The sequence below is a fragment of the Talpa occidentalis genome, unplaced genomic scaffold (genome assembly GCF_014898055.3).
Source record: "Talpa occidentalis isolate TD23 unplaced genomic scaffold, MPIMG_talOcc4v2.1 talOcc4.9, whole genome shotgun sequence".
NCBI lineage: Eukaryota > Metazoa > Chordata > Mammalia > Eulipotyphla > Talpidae > Talpa > Talpa occidentalis.
The window spans coordinates 51,162,089-51,174,837 of NW_023605305.1; positions in this window are offsets into that span (position 1 = coordinate 51,162,089).

Consider the following 12,749-nt stretch of genomic DNA (forward strand, 5'->3'; position numbering starts at 1 on the left):
CTATAAGAAACATTTCTGATATTTTAAGAGGAAACATTTCTCTTTGTTTTCAAATTGATTCTTTACTTACCACCCTCATTTCATACAATTACTATTGTAATTGCTTAGAGTAATGCTGGGATCACCAATGTAATGTGGTTTGCTAGGGAAAGAAAGGCATTTTTGACTCTCATGCATAATGCTCTGAAATTATTCATTTTATTTCTAAAATCTATTTCAATTGTAAAAATACTCTTAATAGAAAACAAATGGCTCTAAATTACACACTTGCCCAAAGCATATATTGAAGTCTACATTTAATATTGTTTAGATTTCAGCCAATTTTATTGACATAAATGGCATAGATCAGTCATTCTTTGACCAAATAGAATTGTTTTTCGATCCTGACCCTGAAAAGAAAGTTATCAGTATTCATCAAGTGCATCATCAGAATTATCACAAAATAAGCAGAGATAATCTTCTACTTCAGGAAAGATTGTTTTAAACACAAAGTATGATTAATTTTGACACAAACCATGTTAAGGCTCTAATTAAGTGTCCTGGTGGGTTAGTCTATGTTGAGAAGATCCTCTGACCCTTAATGACAAGTATAAATGAAAAAAGTTGCTTATTTAGATAAGGGATGTGAAGGCTTCCATGGCAGCCCATTTTCTTGTAGAAAACCATAACATCCAGAGCTGCAAAAATTAAATGGGGTTGGAAAAACATTTTCTTAATAAAGCACAGATTGTCAGTATGCTCAAGTCACTATTGTTTTATAGATCAATGGATCAAATGGTTTGAGTTCCTAAATACTACCTCTCCCAAACACTTGAACTTTCACAAACCTCTCTCTTTGCTGTGTGTTCACATTATCATAACTATGCACATTCCAGGGCTGAGAGAGTCCATTAAATCCCAGGACCTCAGAACTTTTACAAAATCTCTTCCCTTACAGAAAAATAAAAGATTCTGATTTTAGTTAACAGGTAAAACTGTCATCAATTATTCTGTGATAACAATTTTGCCTCATTTCTGAATTTCTGAGGGAAAAACTGCTGTCCACTTAACAAGATGAAGTTTCTGAAGGCAATACCATCACAATTCACCATCAACAGGTGTAGAGTCAGCTGCCTGTCTATTCTCTAAGGAACTGACACTCAAGCATCAGTTAGACTTTTGTGTAGATTCATATTTTTGATTGTTAAGACAACCTGTAGATACCATATTTGTCTTGTGTTTTTGTATAAATATGCCATATAAAATAACAATAAATGTCATGTATATCAATACAGTAAAAAATTAAAGAACATAAAATAACACATCTTTAAGATAATCTTTACAAACAATGTCACAGACATTCCAAAGCTAGTTGATAATTCTGGCAACTTATTAGCTGGTAATAATTTATAGTTTAATATATTTGACACATTTCTAAGAGTTTCAAATGTGTAAATTCTGTAAATTCTAGCAATAACTCCATAATGATGCTAATGTTACTATCTCTGTTTTACAGATAAAGACACTAAAGCATATATAAATAAAGCATATAAAGTTTATATAATTTGTTCAAAGTCATGCAACTAAGAACTAACAAGAGTAGCACTGATAATCTAGCAGTCTGATTCTACACTTTATACTCCATTGTCATGTAAAGAATAAACTATTACAAAGAAGATACCCACATTTGAAGGAAAGGGTATTAGTGAACTTTAAAATACTTACGTGTTCACATATAAATGATGACAACTAAGATGTGCAAAATTGTTACCACAGTTCTAAAACCACTTATTTAGTCTTTAAGAAGTCCAAATCAAAAAATATAGATAGTGCAACTGGAAATGAATTTTAGAGATCATATTTGGGCCTCAGAAACCCAGCTAGTTTAGGAATTTCTCACATTAGTCACTTACAGCATGATCTATTGATAAGTTAAATAATCTCCTCTCACTAAATCTTTCTTTTTAAATTTTACATAGGAAACTAAATTACCTGAATTCATAGGTAGATAGGAGGATTTTGATAACAAAATATAAACAAAATTATATTTATAAATAATGGTACATTTTCAGATGACTACAAGTTCACAGTCTGAGCTTAGACACTTTGAAGTACAATGTATGGAAAAAGGAGACTTAGATAAGCAGGGGGTAGATATTTGGGGGGTGCTTTAGGTCCCTGCAATTAGATTAGAGCAATAGACTCATGGTTGCTCAGGGAATGGAAGTCTTATGGTAGAAGAACCCTCCATGAGCAGAGGATGTGGTGTTTGAATCTACTCTTACTGTGCCCCTTTCATTTGGAAAGCACATTTTTCAAAAATCTACTGATTTTTAAAAGACGAATTGTCTGTATCTGTCTTCTATCTTTTTGCTCACTGGATCTGGTCTGTTACCCATGCTTCATAAATAATTAGAAATAATTCGCAGACTTTCTTGCTTTCTGTTCATGTTCTTTTGGTCATCTGTTCTCTCCAATCATTTACAGAGCCTATATTCAAGTGCCTGCAAGAATTTTATATCAAAGTATCATGTTTACTTAGTCTCCTGAGAAGGACAAGCAACTTTAAATCAGTTAATATTAGTGAATGTAGGGAGTGTCATATTCATTTTCTAGCTTCAAATAGTTTCCACTGTTCAGGGAAGATACTATAATCTCTCACCCTGAGGCCTTGTCTGTATGAAGCAACAGGCAACAGTAAATCACTTCTATTAAACATTGGTTAATTTAGGAAAGATAACACCTGTCAAGCAATTTTAGAACAGATTGCTTAAGTTTTTCCTACTTTATGCCAGTGGGTAGACTCTGTAGCATTTTAAATATAGTTATATTTACAATGTTCATTAATTCATGTATTAATTACATGATAATTATTAGCAGTTACTGTAATAAAATTATCAGATACTGTATCAGATACTGTATAATTATCATATTGTATCAGATACTGATAATTATCAGATACTGTAATATGCTCAGAGATTTTGATAAAAATATACAATATCTGCCAGTATGGGGGGCTCAGGCTAATGGGAAATAAAAATAGTTTTTGTTGGAATTTGTTTAGAGCACATACCAAACAAAATGTTAAGAACTTATAGGCATTATCTCATTTAGACTGCACAGCAATTTTAGAATTTATGTATCGTTACTACTCTCCTTTTGCAAATGAGAAAAACAATAAAAGTGAAATAAAATTTATAAGTATGAACTATTTGGCATATTTACAAAGCTAATCTACCAAGTTGGCTACCAACAACTTGGCTTGTGACTGTTTTGCCAATTCCTACCCCAGTCTCTAAGAGCCCTGGCAGGTTTTGCTACCTGCCTCTGGGAAATTACAGCATTACGTAAAAAGTCCAAGCTACTCTACTGGAAACAGAAATCCCAGGAAGAATTGGTGGACTCTAGCATTCAAGTGAAGAGATGAGTTTGGAGATCTGATAAGTCTAGACTTCAGATGATTCCAGTCTAGCCTAGCCATTATCCAACTGCATCCCCATAAAAGACTCAAACAAGAACCACTATCTTGAAACAGGCAATTCACAGGTTGTGAGAGAGAAAATATTTAAGTCTCTAAATTTTGGATTGTTGTGCTTCTTCATATAGATAACTGAGATCTATAGTTACTAACACATTCTACTCTTGAGTTACCTAAACCAAAAACATCAAAAAACTAAGTTACTACATACAATCATAAAAAGTTTGCATGATTCTCCTATTAGATCATTTTGTCATAAGCAATACTTAATTTTAATAAAATACTTATTTTTACTTATAAGTTATTCACATTCCCTAATATTAGCATCACAAATCTATACCAATGATAAAATGTTAAAAATAATAATTAGAAACACAACTAATATTTTAGACTTTGACATAAAGTCTCCCAGCCTAAGCACATTCTTTGATCTACAGACCCTGGTTTGGAGATAAATACTCAGTATTGCTAAGTAATAATAAAGGAAAATATTATTAATGATAAGGAAAACACAGCATATAAAGAGAAAATAGAGTAAAAAATGCTTTTCTGTGCCTAAGAATTCAGAGTTTCACCAAAAAGATATGTGATAAGTATTTCCAATTTATAAGAAATGCCAATATTAAATAATGCTCTAAGAAATACATATCCAGAGGTGCCAGTTTATATAATCATATATCTTGAAACATTGTACTGTGAATCAGGTAACTAAGACAAAACTGAACTCTCACAGAATCAGTGTTATACTTTTGAGGAAGGAGTTACTTCCCATTGACAATAATTTAAAAAACAGGCATCGTCAACATTACATGGTAAAAATAAATATACAACACTCATGATCTTTATTACTAAAAAAGATTGTTTCAAGTACCATAAAATAGACAAATATTTAGGTAATGTGTTTCAGGAGTTCATTTTCTTATGATGAATATACAAAATATAAAATACAATATTATAAAATATTTGATCTCAAACTATTTGGCTGGCTGTCATAATGTTTGAAGATTCAACTGATTCCATCATCACTTCATATAAAATTTAGAAAAGCACTGAGTAGATTATTTGATTTGTTTATGAGAAATTTAAAGCTGATGATATCTTTCCACTAAGTTGTTTTTTATTTTTTAATTTTAAGTAGCACTTTATGCCATCCAATTTTTTCCCATGAGTCATTCATTTAGTTCTTCACTTGACAAATATAATCTAGTACATCCTATGAATCAAGTATCTTCAAGGTACTTAGGGGATAAGGGAGATGAAAATATTTGTGTCCTCATAGATTTAACACTCTAGAAGAGAGGAGAAAAACAAGCACACGATATATAAATATGTCAGTACATATTGTATGTTATGATGTGATAATTGCTCTTGCACAAACAAAATGCAGAACAGGGTAAAATGGGTACCAAAGGTGTGCAAGGTGAACTAGAGAGGTCAGGAAGTAAAAAAGAAGGAAGTAAAAAAGAAATTCATGATGCAATCAGTCAGAGGCTTTAATAGGAGTCTGATATGACCAGGAAAGCACAAAGCCAGCATGGCTGAAGCAGGTGAGGAAAGAAGAAGAGAATATGAGAGGAGACAAGAGGCAAAATGTGAAAAGGACTTCGGTATTCATCATAAGTCAGATGGGGAGCAATTGTGGGGTTGTCAGAAGAAAGTTGGGCTTTAAAAATATTATTCTCTTGCTTCATTAAAATAAACTCTAAAAGTTAAGGAGATGTGGGGAAGACTTCTGCAATCACTCCACAAAATAGTATTTTTGGTGATAATTAGAATGAACTTTCTGTCTCTTCCTCATGGCCATGTCTTCATCTTTCTGAAAGAGAGAAGGATGTATATATTTCTATAGATGCATATGTTATACAATATTCAAAGATATTAAAATATATGAATAGACCCCCTGTCACTCAGCTCAGTTATCACTTCACAGACAAGCTTGTTTATAGTCCATCAACCTCTCACCTCCTTCCCCCATCCTGGGTTATTTTGAGACAACTTATCTACTTTGAAGGCACAAACTAAAAAGGCTTACTTGTGGGTTTTATGCATTAACAAAAGAGAATGGTTCTGGAAGAACCCCAGGTTTTTGGCCAGAGCATCTGGGAGGCGAGAGTGGCCATCAGTAAAATGGACAAGTGCTATGAACAGAGCAAGTCTGAGGGTTGAGTTATCAAAAATTTGTGGATATGTTGATTTTGATGGATTTATTTAACATATAAGTGTATCTATGGACATTCCTATTGTAGCATCTAAATAACTGACATCATCGATAGAAAGACTAATTGTAAATTTTTGGCAAATCGTGTTTGAGAAACTGTTTCTTTTGTTCTCTATCTTTTCTTTACTCTTTTCCTTACTTCTTAAGGGAAAAGAGACTGGGAGAAGGTCATATTACCAAGTATAAAGAAGTCCTGCTGAGTCGCTTGATAAGGCAGAGGTTATATATGAACTGATTAGATTTAAAGCAATTCATGGGAGGTCATGCCTTTCTACCTTCTTCTGGCTTCAAAGAAGTTTTCTGAGCCTCTGCTGTAGGAACCCACAGAACGATGACCAAAGACAACAAAGATTTCCAGAGCTTAAGAAACAGAATTAATCTATTTTTAATCACCTTTATGATATCCCTAATGTCTGATAATAAGTTCAGTAATCTTATAATGAGTTATAAAATTTTAAAGAAAGACAAGTAGATTTGGCCCTAGTTGAATGAAAACTCTAAGGACAGATGCTTATTATTTTATTGAAAATACATCAATAGAATCTTAGTAATATACAGTGAAACCTATATACAAACTCTAGCTCTGCCATTTTCTAGTAGAATTATCTCAAATAAGATTCACTTAAAAAAATATATTTATTGGGCCTCCCTGGTGGCACAAGGGGTTAAGACGCAACCTATGACACTGTCCTCAGCTTTTGCAGCATGAGTTCGGTCCCCCAGCCAGCCAGGGAGCAACCCACATGGTGCAGCAGACCTCTCTTGACTCCCCCGCTGCTCCTCTCAGCAGTGTATTTCAGTCAATATGCCTGTTCTTTTCACCACTCTGTCTCTGGTGAATCCTCTTACCCCCCACACCTCTGGCCTGTACCCCAGATCCTGTAGACTTTTAATAAATAAATCTTTAAAAAAAATTTATTTTTTGGGCCTCCCTTGGCTCCAGGGTTTAAGTTTCAGCACTATAAGTTATTGCCAGCCACTGTGGCATGATTTCTATTCCCAGCCAGGGAGTTAACCCACAAGGCACAGCAGACCTGTCCTGTCTCACCTGTTGCTCCCCTCAGCAGTGTATTTCAGTAGATCCACCTGTTCTGCTCCCCACTCTTTCTCTGGTGAATCCTCTCACCCCCACCCCACCACCACCTCTGACCTACATCCCATGCATCCATTTCCTGTCTGTATGAATAAATAAAAACAAATCTTTAAAAAATTACGTATTTATTTTAAATTTATTATATATATATTTTTAACTTTTCTTAGTTCTGTGATGGTAATGAAAATACAAAAGTTTTAGTTTTATTGTGAGGAAAGATGTGCTATAAATATTAACCAATAACAAAGTACCTTGGCTACAGTAATTGTTCAATAGAAGTTAACTACTATTACACATGTGCAAAAATGGACTTCTTTTTATAACCTAGTCCGTCATCATTCCAAAGTGCAGAGAATGGTAACTTTAACTAGATGTGATTACGAAACACCATATGTCTTTGTTCAACTGCATATAGTCTAATAACTTTAGACAGCACAGACATATTAAATCACAAACCAAGGAGACTCAAATGAGGATCATTCTCTTTGTGCATGCATAAGTACTTCTTTCACCTTTACAAAACTTAGGAAAGAGAGACAACTTTAGAGATTTGTGGAAAATGGCAAGAATTAGGGCTGATCACACACTGATCACAAACCCCTAGAAAACACTGTGTGGGGAATGGACTCCTCTTGCTCAGGGGACAGATTAAATGACCAAGTAATTGGGTAGCCCTTTCCTTCCATAACTTATGTGAATACAAATGAAGTATTCACATGGCATTTCCATAATAGGTAACTGTCGCAATCTTATCAGGAACTAAACTTATTTTGCATAGCTGCATTTCACAAATTCTATCAGTGCATTTTATATATAAGCTAGCAGATTTTATAATTTGTTTTTGAAACAATTTTTGTCTAGTTCCATCTAAGAACTGTCCTGAAACTCTAAAAATGAATTTGCTTCATTTTCTCCTGTTGGATACTGCAGAATAGGTCATTTTTTTTTAAAGACAGAGGTTGCCTTATGCTTTAATTTCATATGTTGACAATGAATTGCATGTCCAAAGGTAGTAAGTATTCCAGTGATGTAGAGGTCAACATATGTTTTCAGCAAAGTGGGAGCAATGTGCTAAATACTTGCGTTACCTCAACTCCAAAAATAGTGTGGTTTTATATATCTGAAAAGAATATTCAACTTAAAGAGCAAAGGTGAAAGAAAATTTACTCTGTTAACTTTTCTAATTTGTGTGGAAAATCAACCTGCCATGTTAACCATTTGCATTTTGAGTGCAGTGTTCTACTTGCCCTCTGAATTATATCATTTGATTTATTGAATATTTGTCTATTAACTGTATTGACAGCCCAGGTAAACGTCCATGGCCTTGGACTAGGGCAGTCTGAAATTCCTACGAGGACTTTGGGTCTAGAGTGACTGTAAGAGTTTGAAAAGGTGTGAAAAAAATGTCTTGGTGGTGGTTGGTGAGACCACAAGTACAATAGCAGATAGTGGTGCATAGTAGCAGTGTTGGTGATATTGGAAGCTTGGCTGTGTATCCATGCTCCCTTGTGTCCAGAAAAATAGTTAAAGTAAATAAGCAAAATATATCATGTAAGAATAAGTACTATACTCATATCATTAAGCAACAAAAATCACTATGAATGTGTGATGGGAATATGATTTAAATAGAGTGGTCAAAGAATAATTTTGTGAAAAGATGTCTTTTGAGATGAGATTTGAATGATGAGATGATGCAAGCCATCAGAATAATTTGAGGTCAAACAGTTCAAATGGGAGATACAGCAAGTACAAAGAATCTGAGAAGGAAATAAGATTGGTGTGGTGTAGAAAAGGGAAATCATTCCAATACATGACAAGAATGAAGTGGTATAGTGATCAATTTTACTTGTGTAATTTGAGAGAAATTATTAGATTAGCAACTATTTTACAATTGGTTCTAATTAAATTCTCTGCTCTGAGTAAAATATCTGTCAATGTTAGAAAGGTAAGGTGAGGAGTTGAAAGTATATTTTGTGGGAAGGCAAAGAAGAAATAGTCAAACATCTCTGTCAAAGGAATATACAAGAATTTTGAAGAATATTAAGGAAAAGCATTTGGAAGAGGAGGAAGCGGAAATCAAGAGACACATTGGGCTGATGGAAATAAATCCAGGGTCTTTTTAAAAATTGAGGTATTTAATGTTTAATTTTTAATTTTCTCTTCTATTTTAGGCTTGTGACCATTACATCTTAAGTCCTATTAAAATTCCATTACACATAGCTGCCTAGATTGAATGCAATTTTGATGGGACATGGGCATGTTGAGAAGGAAAATAGCTGTAGGATGTAAAATGTATACTAAGAATTCCACAGAAATGGAAGAGAGGTTAAAAAAAAAAAACCCTTTGGGAATTCATTGAAACTTGACTTCCAGATAATCCTGCAGGTACCTTAAGAAGCAGTGTGAAAATGCTCTCTGTTTTTACACCATTTTCCTCCCTCTTAGCCCTCACAAAATACCTCCTTTTGTCCTAGATATAACAAGAACTAAAACTTGTAAAAACTGCTACTACACTTTCATTGATGATGATTGTTAATGGTATAATTCATATGGGACAATCTAAAAAGGAAAAATGTTCCAAATCAAATTGAAAATCAGAAAAATGCACTTAAATTAGTAAACTTGGAGAGATACTAAAGCCCTATGAAATTATGTGAAAATCAAAATTATTGAAAACTCTTTGTTTACATATCTTAGCATTCAATTGACAGCTGAGATGAAATCAACTTCATGGTTATCTAAGATAGTACTGGTGCTGCGCATCGGCCTCTGGATAAACAACAAAAAATAGAGAGTCTGGACGTGGCTGGTATTTTTCATAAAAATGAACATATTGGGTTCTTGTTTTTAAATCATTTTGCTTGTTCTTAGGTGGCAGGAACAGATAAAAACAAAACTGTCAACTCCACGCTATTTTGAAGGTGACATCTGGAAATGCAGGTTTCATTCTTCCATTGTCTAAGTCACTTTAATCATTCATATTTGCAGCTGTCTGAAAGGAAGCTTCATTCGCATCCTTTTCCTGGGGGCAGAGAAATAGAACTGGCTATTCACTGAGTCCATTTAGAGAAAACCCAAACCCTGTATTCTGAGATACTGAACCTATCTTTTCAGAGTTGCAGCTGTTTTCTAGCACCCATCCTTTTATCCTTCAGAGAAGGGAAAAGAAATGGCTCTATTTATTGCTTAGAAAAATATGTATCTTGAACTTGCTGCAATTAGATTTCTAAAATTGAATTCATTGAACTTGTATCACTCTGAGGTTAAGAAATAATAAGGCATGTGCTTGATTACTGGAAAGGCTTGTTCTTGTCCATATCTCATAATTTAAAATTTTATTCAAGAGTCATCACTGCTATTTTCATCAATTTCTGACCCCTTTGTTATTCCAGATACTCCAAGGTCAGCACAGTTGTTGTGGAATGAATTTACTGTGCTCACTAGAAACTGGCTATATTGTCCAGATTTCTCTGGTTTTAGCATGGAGGAAGTTATGAATACAAGTTCCAACAAATGTTCAACAAACATAATATCATATCAATGTTATAGAAAAAATTTTTGTTTAATACATGGAATTTCTACAGAACTGATCATAAACTTACCAAAAGTTCAGAGACATTAGATAAAGCATAATCTCATCTCTATGTGAACCAATGACAGTCTTTCACTCATTAATTTTAAGAACTTCTTATGACAAAGTGTTATATGTTATTTCTTGTGCCCTTGAAATCCTCAGGACAAAAGGTTGAAAGTGTACAGACAGGAAAAGTATGAAAGTGGTTAAAGCAATCTTGTTGGTGTGGGTAGCCTGAAAATATTCTTTTCTTGCTCCTATAAAAGGTGGTTTTCAATTTACTAGACAACCATGAATATTCCATTGTAATTTTATATTCCATGAGACTCAGTTTGTTTATTCATTCATATTAAATGTTCACTCCTAACAGAATATCTAAGAAAGAGAGCAGATATTACCAAAAAAAGCAATCACCACAAAGAAAGGCATTATTTCAACAAAATCAAGATTGAAACAGATTATTAATTTTCAGAAACATAACAGGTGGCTTACTCTTCAATTATAAAGTTAGATTAAGCAGATATTAGAAATTGTTAATTGATAGTTTTGCTGAGTAATTACTAAATGCCATTCTAACTAGTTGACTGAATTGTCTGAATTCAGTAAAGGTGCAAATGTGAAATCATTTTATTTTTTGCCAATTACTGCTTTTAGCCATGCACTGTCAAACCTGCCTTTCCAGGCCATTAATGATGTGTCAGGAAAATCTCTTAGCTTTCCAGTCATTTTCTGTCCTGTCGACTCTACTCTGGTTGAAAACTTCAGTCTTACATCCAAGCTATTGTTGGTCTCATCTCATTTCTGGGCCCTGTCCAAACTTCAGCTTGAGGTACTTACCTACTAAAAAAAAGGCCTCCGTGAAGAAGATTTTCAGGGCTCCCAGCAAGTGTGGACTTGCACTGCTGTGCAATACATTTGAGACTGTTTTCCTCCTAGACCATTGGACCCTAGTAATTAGAAGGAGCTTCTTTCCTTCTCTTTTGTTTCATAAGAAGTAAGCAGTGATTTTATTCCTTCTCCTCTCCCTTTGTATTCTTTTACTTTCTGGTGCTTTGTGATTTCTTTAATTGGAGCTTATTTTTTTTTTATCTTCAATTAATTCTGTAACTGCTCTGGCTAGCACCAACCAGCCCCATCTATAACAGGCATCCAAATCCTGTAGGGCACATATGTAAGCTCTTTAGAATGTATTTTAGCATCTTTTCATTGTGCAGGTCCCTGCACAATATCTAATTCAATCTCTCTGCATTCCCACCCCAAGGAGTCCACCCAAAAACTTCTTGCTGATCGGGTCTTCTTTTTCAGGGGTGGGAAGTAGACAACATGGTTAAAGTCTGACCACCATGCATAGTGCCTACTTGGTTCATGCAAAAGTCATGTGTTCATATCAGGCAATTCTTCTGACGGCTTCTTCTTATCTATCTCCATATTGTCTACAAGTCACCTTTATCATTATTTACATAAGGAAAAAAATAGATCAAAGAGGACTTTATATAATCTCATCCCTATTCAGTGAATGAGCCCCAGTCCCACCAACTTGCAGTAAAAAAGATTTTATAAGGAATCAACTTGGAGTTCCCTTTACTTGGCTTTGTACTCCTCCATTAAGCTAGAAACAAATAGGTGAAAAATTCTGCTCATCTCTTTTCTCCATGCACTTATATAAATTATATAAGTTATACCACTTACATAACTTATACAACTTATATAACTTACATAAGTTATATTAGTGAGGGCCTGAAATGATGGTTGGGGTAATAGAGCCTTACAAGATTTAGAACAACTTTGAGTTGAGATAGCCACTTTGAGAAGATCAGAAATAGCACCATGTCTCTTGAATCAAGGATTTAAAAAATTAGTTGTTGTTGAGGAATGTAGATAAAATAGATAAGACCATGTTTGAGTTCATGTGGAAGAGGTGTAAAGTCTTATTTGTGGGGATATGGTATCAAAAATTTCTGCTGAAAGAATTGCTTTACATTCACAAAACTTTCTGCCTAAACTCTTCACTTAGTATATACCCACTCTCAAAGGAGTTTGTCCAAAGTTTGCCAGACTGCACAGAAATTCTGATGATGTATGAATAACAGGGAAGAAATGATAACAAGTTTGGAAAGGTCAAGTATAGACCAACAACAAAGGTTTCTCTGGTGAACATCAATTTATATGTGAGGAAATTCATAACTAATAAAAAATAAGCCAAACATGAGGAATTTCATAGGTAATAACAGCTGTATGCAAATAATAAGTAAAAAGTAGCAAAATTTGTCTTGGATGAGAGTACCATAGCCTCTTTATTTATGCCACTCTTTTTACATTTATCAAGAATTTATTCAGGGCTTTATGTATGCATTGAGACACAAAATTTACTTTGGAGGCCTCCCTGGTGGCTCAGCAGGTTGAGCGC